Below are 7054 nucleotides of genomic sequence, written 5' to 3'. Positions count from 1 at the left end.
TATCTTACAGAAATGAGGGCTTTTTCTGTACAAACCATACTGTGCAATGATCTCAGCATCAAATGACTTTACAGGCTGAAGTGGGACAGAAATAATGAAAACAGAAGCAACAGTTTGTTTGCCTTTTCCAGAAGCCCTACACTGACAGCTCCGAATCAGAGCTTTAAAAAAATGTCCTATGTAAAAGTAATACAAGGTCAAGAATTTGATTTCTGTCATTTGATCCATTTCACAGAATTATTTTCTTTTTCCTCAATAGAATGTAAATATTAGTTCTGAAGATTTGTTAACATGAACCTTCTTTAGAATGTATTTTACAACGACTAGTGTCAAATCTGTTCTTTAATGGTGGGAGTTACAGAAGACTGTGTATCTATGGAGAGATGATTTCATTTTTACAACTAGTTCTGTAGGAATGTGGCATTATAGGAATGGCCTACCTCCAACTACACAAGAGTCTGTAGATGTCTTTAAAAGCAGTGAACACTGGATCAGTTCTGAAGTAAGAAGGCAGGAAATCCAAGGGTGGAAATGGCTTGTAGTGTGTAGTTTATTATATAGACATCCATAGTTTCCACTGTTTTTATGATATGCTCTATTTTTGTTAAGCAGGTTACTATAGCTCTGAAATTCAATTTCTGTCAATAAGTTCCTAAAACCCTTTGCTTAAACCACCACTTTACAAAGTTTTTCTAATAAATATATTATTGGCATGAGAAGAGCCATGCTGGGTCACAATTGAAGTTTGTCAAGCTCATTACCCTGTGTTAACTATTGTTAATGAATAACTTACTGAGAAAATGTAAAAAATAGGGAAATCATAAGCCAAATTATCTGTTGCTCATGGAATCAGTCTAGCAGAGGAGGAAGCTGACTACAAAGGGAATGATGGTGAGGAATAATTAAAGTTACAGTCCTGTAATTCAGGAGAGGACACCTTAGGGGAGGGATTTAGGGAGTAGTAAGAGAGCAAGAGATGGAGGCATCCCCTAAATCTGTACAGAGCCCTGTGACACCTATTATTTTCTGCAATATCCTGGTCTGAGATGGCCTCCTTCCTGAAACAGAACTCCTGCAGTTTTCCCTCTTTATCAATATTTCTTTACTTTTTGAAACTTCCCATCTTCAAAAGTCATGCTGTTACTCCCAACCCTTCCTTCTTCCCTCACCAGTGTATCTTTGAAATTCACTCTGATGTCACCACAAAAATTCAGCTTTGTGCCCCAGGAATGTAGGTAAGTTAGAGGTTTCTTTGTTAGATTTTTTTTCTTTTCCCCAGCCTTTGGGACAAGAAAGTGTAATGCTTATGCCATTGATAAAACATGAACCAATTCTGAGAACAAGGATATATGCAGCAAACCATCTCCTGATTACCTTCCCCTACTAATGTTTTTCAGTGGGGTCTTGGGTGCTTGAACTGGTGCAGGCTGGAAGGTGATGAAAGTGGAAGAGAAGTTGCCTTTTTCAAACTTCTGATGTAATTTCCATTCATTTTCTGAGCAAAAAGCTGAGATCACGCCAGACAGACATATGACAGTGTTTTCTTCTATGATTTGGGTTATTTACATCAGTTAGAGTAGGATTTCAAACCATTTTACATGTAGCATAGTGGAGAAGATTTCTTTTACTCCTCCTAGAATGTGCAGTAAATCCAGAAACATTTCTAGAATAATAGTTGGTAAGAAGTGATTGAGGCATATAACTGTAATTTTGCTGTTTTAATAGTCAAAAAAATCATTTGATACCATTTCATAAATTTGCTGATATATCGAGTGACAGAAGATGACAAAGATGTTCTATATTTCAGCAATGAAAACTTGAGAAACATTCTCTTCAATCAATTTTTTGCCTCATAGGTCTAATTTTGTAGGAGATACTGAGTGCCACTGTAAAAAAATTTTTTCTGACATTCAGAGGGAACCTCCTGTGTTTCAGTTTGTGCCCACTGCCTCTGGTCCTGCCACTATGTGCTCTTTGCACCCTTTCTTCAGGTATATGTATACATGATACGATCCCTCCTGTATCTTCTCTTCTTTAGGATGAACAGTCCCTGCTCTCACCCTTTCCTCATAAGAGAGATGCTCCAGTCGCTTCATTAGGTTACTGGTCTTTTGTTCAGGATTCTCTCCAGCACACCCATGTGTCTCTTGTACCAAGGAGCCCAGAACTGTACCCAGAACCCCAGGTGTGGCCTCTCTAGTGTTTAGTAGAGGGGAAGGATCACCTCTCTCATCCTGCTGGCATTACTTTGCCTATTGCAGCCCAGGATACCATCGGTTTCTTTGCTGCAAGGACATGGTGGTGGCTTATCTTCAATTTGGTGTTCACCAGGACACACAGGTCCTTTTCTGCAGAAAGCTGGGTGGTCCTGAGAATATACTGGTGCGTGAGGATTTTTCTTTCCATGTTCAGGACTTCACATTTCTCCATGTTGAACTTAAAGAAATTCCTTTTAGACCATATCCTGTCTGTTGGAATGCCTCTGGATAGCAGCATCTCTCTGGTATATCAGCCACTCCTCCCAGTTGTGTATCATCAGCAAACTTTCTGAATGGACACCAAGCTCCAAGTCCAGATCATTGATGAAAATGTTTAACAGGACTGGACAGAATCTTGACCCTTGGGGTACACTGCTGGTCCTTAGCCTCCGTCTATGCTTTGTGCCACTTATCACCATGCCATGTCCAGGTCATGTAAGAAGTAAGCACAAGGAAAAGCAACTCTTCCCATGGTAGTCTGTAAAATAACTGGGTTGTAGGCACCAGAGCAGAACTGGAAAAGCCTAAGGACATCTTCTTCATTGAAATGTAAGTATTTGAAAAGCCTCAGACTTCTGCTGGTCTGCAATGTGGGTCATTCATGTTTTGGTGTTTTGTTTTTGCTTCTCAAATCTGTTGGATTGGAAACCGTATTTCAATCTATGTGTTTGATAAATAGTCTATTTGGAGAATTCTGTCAGATGATTCACTTCTTGGAAGACTAACACTAAAATTAATTTTGCTGAGATACATGAGGGGAATCACTACCATGATGGAAGAGAAAATATGTATAAATTTTATTAAAATCTTAGGAACACCTAAACATCAATAACTGTAGAGTTTTCTTTATACTGCAAAGAGTTAAGATACATCATAGGTACAACTGTAAGCCATACAGTCCCTCCACTTCCTGCTTCTAGTAAAATGTGATTTTTTTATGAGGAGAATTGAAGTGACACCTCTGGTGTGCTTGATTTTTCTTTCAAAGAAAAGTGCCAAATAGAATAGATAACAGAGGCATCCTTACCTTTCCTTTTTGGAGTTGCTGATCTCTCCTCCAGTTGTTAGTGTCTGCAAACTATTTTTCATGAATAATTGCTTGTGGTATTTCTAACCATTTTAGGATTTAGTTGAACTTAGACAAAAGTGTTCTAAGGATATGTGATCCTCTGTGCCTGTTTTCCTGATGCTTAAAATCAGGCTAAACCAACATTTTTGTTTGTTTGTTTGTTTGTTTGTTGCTTGTTGATTCTAATCTCTTAGATCAAGGTTATATTAATTTAAATATCTTCAGAACTACAGAATCATTGTACAAATAGGACCCAATGTTGTTATTAATCCCAGGAACATAACCCGAATGTGCACATGAATAAGTCAGTAGCTGCATGCTTGTGCACACACACTCTCTTATTCCCCCTTGCTTTTTAGGATTCGTTCTCTTCAGCTCAATTGGTTTACGTTGTTTCAATGTTTTCACTGATTGCTAAAAAGAATGATATAAATATACACAATGGGCTTGCCAGGTACAAGAAATACATGCATGCTTATATTCTAAGGCAGCAAATGTTTTCTATGAAGTCTCAGCAGCCAAATTACACAAGCCAACAACATAAATGCAAAGTGATCTGCTTTCTGTTGCTGTCTTTTTGAGGAAAATGTGGGTCTTTCTTATTTATTTATTTCTCCATTTATTAATACAGTATCCGCAAACCACCTGCAATGGCAGCTTTTTGGCAGCCTGACTGGCACCCTGGTTTCTATGGTAACGGAAAAAAAAGGCACTAAGTGAAATGAAAGCACTGAATGCCTCAGCTTTACTGGTAGCAGGGAAAAAAAGGAGGCCTCATTTACATTCTGGTGCATAAATCAGCTAAGTGATGTTTCCTGAATAATTTCTGGTGGCTTGAAACTGCACATTCATGTGGAGTTTATGTTTTTTTATTAGGGAAAAACTGAAATTTCCCATAGCAGTGTATCAGTACAAATTAAAGGTGGGTGAAAATCACAGATGAACAACTGGAATTTTGAGTTAATTGCTCTGTTAGCTCTGAAAAGAAATAAAATGGATTATTAAATTATAATGACAAAACCAGTGGAGTTGGTTGGAAAGTTTTCTTCCTCTGTGACACAAATATGTTATGTTGAGGAAACATCTGCTACACTGAGTGAACCATTTCTAAACAAATAGCTTAAGAAAAGAGAGAAATCTAAATGCAAACAAAGCTCCTTATACAAGTCCCTTGACAATAACACATTCCAAGGGGATGTGCATATTCTCTAACTGTAAGACTTCTGCCCTTTGGTTTATTACTTTCCTCCATACAAACAGGGCCTTAATCCTGAGGCTTTGAAGTGTATTCACGCTTACAAAAGTGAAAACTAATAAACACATACATCAAAGTTCCTTACAAATAGTAACAGAAAATGTATTTTTATAGAGAATTAATGAACAACTTTGTTCCTAAATTGATTTAAAGGAGAAATATCTTATTTTAAGAGAAGTATCTTAATTTTATAATTCAGCTATCAATTCGTGAGAAATCACCTTGAAACAAAATAAAAATTATTTAATATCCTCAAAACACCTTCTTGGCTTTAATTTTAGACTGTTCATTAGGCGTACGTCCAAACCCAGTCAGAAGTCCAGAACTGCTAACTAGTCCACTATTCCCACCCTTTCAGGACCAGGCTTTGGGCTGGCAGGATAAATCCAAGCTTTTGGTAGAGAGTTTGGAAGAATCAGGCACAGATAAATTCAGGGGTACAACAAACCAAAAGGCACCTCAGCTACTCCCAAGGCCAAGGTGGCTGTTCTAAGCCTAACATACAACCACACTGCGGGCAGGAAAGAGAACAAAGTCATGTGGGCTGCAGAGTTCATTGTTTTTGTCTCCCATTTGACCCAAAACTGCACCTTGCAATAGGAACAACCTCTTTAGGAGCTCCTTTCTGAGGACTTTTTCAGTAACAGAAATTAAATTCAGGTTTTTCCTATATGCGCTGAACTCATCAAGACCAATTCTAATGAGTACCCTAGAAAACATTCCAAAATTTATTTCTTTAATGTTGCACAAGATGATTTCATCTGAATTTTGTGACATTTGATAGTTTCATTGAAGCCCAGTTTCCTGGAGTCACGACATTACATTAAAATGTTTGCTTTAATTTTTTAAAAGAAATTTAAAACGCCTTGGTTTAAAACTATGAAACTTAAAGACCTATAATTCATGAAATAAATAACAAGATAAATGTATCTTGTCTTTCAAGATAAAGACATGGTTGTTTTTGAAAGCATTCTGAGTCCATCTTATCATGCATGGCTGTAGAGGATTAACTTATTAAGGAAGAGAGAGTAGAGAGAGTTTATAATTTTTTTTTATCAGTGTGAATATATGTAAAATATAAAAATATGCATTTAGACATTTTTCTCTGGACATGCCTAATTACATCACTATTGTACAGTAATATAAAACCTGATGACTTATTTGAAAGAATATGTTTCATTTTAGGTATATAAATGCTCTGATAGGTATCAGCAAAGAGCAGATGGCTTCACAAAAGATGTTTGAAAGCTGCCTCCCTCCTGCTGAAGCTTTCCACACACTCGCTTTGTCTGGCTTCAGTGGGATTCCTCAGTGGCAGAGAGCTCTCTCTGTGCCTGTCTCACTGCTGTGGAAGTACAGTCACATAACTAGTTCTGCTCTGATTAATGCATTTTCTCAATTCCAGTGGCTACAGTCCTTTAGGAAGACTGCTTCCCTGCATCCAGTTCTGGAAGGATGTACATTCAGAGCATTAGAGCTGGGTGGATAGGTAGACAAGATATTGACAGTGCATAAATTCTCAAGGATAGCTTCCAAGAAATAACTGGAGTTCAAGGGGGTAACCTTAAGTCATTGATGTGACACCAGTGATTGGGCAGAATTGCTGTGACTGCTGGTGAGAGTGGATTTTTAGCAAGTAGGCCCAGATCCAGTCCACTTCAAATGTTCCTGTCCACTTCAAATGAACTGTGGCAGATGGCAGAAATCTCACAATGCCTCTTCCAGTTGGAGGATCTTTCTGGGTATGAAAGTAAGCACTCATAGAGACACTAGAGTCTGCGAAAAAGTCCAAAACCTGGAGGACTTTTTAGTCATAGCCACTGTGTGATGCAGCAAACTGCCAAAGTCAGCCTTAGCCTTGTTAATTAGATTGCTCTGGGGCCAACAACATAATCTTTTCTGTCTTTTTTTTTTTTCTGAGGATTTTCATTTTTATGTTGCAGTGCTTTAAACAGTAATGCCACCATTGTTTTTCATGGTTAAGTTAGCTTTTACTAAATTTCACAATTGTAGAATTTTGGGTTTAGTGGTTGAGCACTATGGATCAGCTGTCCTATATGACAAATAGCTTTAACAATGTTCAAGCAGTTCATTATTTGACCAGCTCTTCTATTGCTACAACAGTAGGAAAACAGTATAATACAAGTGTTGATTGACAAATTGGATGGATTTTTTTTTTTTTCTGGAGAAAGAAGGATGTTTTCTGGCAAGATATTGCTAGTATAAGGAACTCATTTCTTTCTTTCTTGCACATTGTAAAAGAAAAATCTGCCTACTCCTGCCTACCACTCTTTTGGAAAGAAAGTTTTAAGTGACAGGATTTACCTCCTTGGTCTCTTTTTCTTAGTTTTATTAGTGTAACACCAGGAACTATTTCTGCTAGAACTGCTAACATATCAAATCCCTGAATAGCTTCAAACAGCTACAAATTATGTTCTAAAAAGGAAGAGAGAAAAACTCTTTTTCTTTCCT

Source organism: Myiozetetes cayanensis, unplaced genomic scaffold (assembly GCF_022539395.1).
Source record: "Myiozetetes cayanensis isolate MyiCay16 unplaced genomic scaffold, myiCay2020 scf2-11, whole genome shotgun sequence".
NCBI lineage: Eukaryota > Metazoa > Chordata > Aves > Passeriformes > Tyrannidae > Myiozetetes > Myiozetetes cayanensis.
This window is presented reverse-complemented; position numbering follows the sequence as displayed.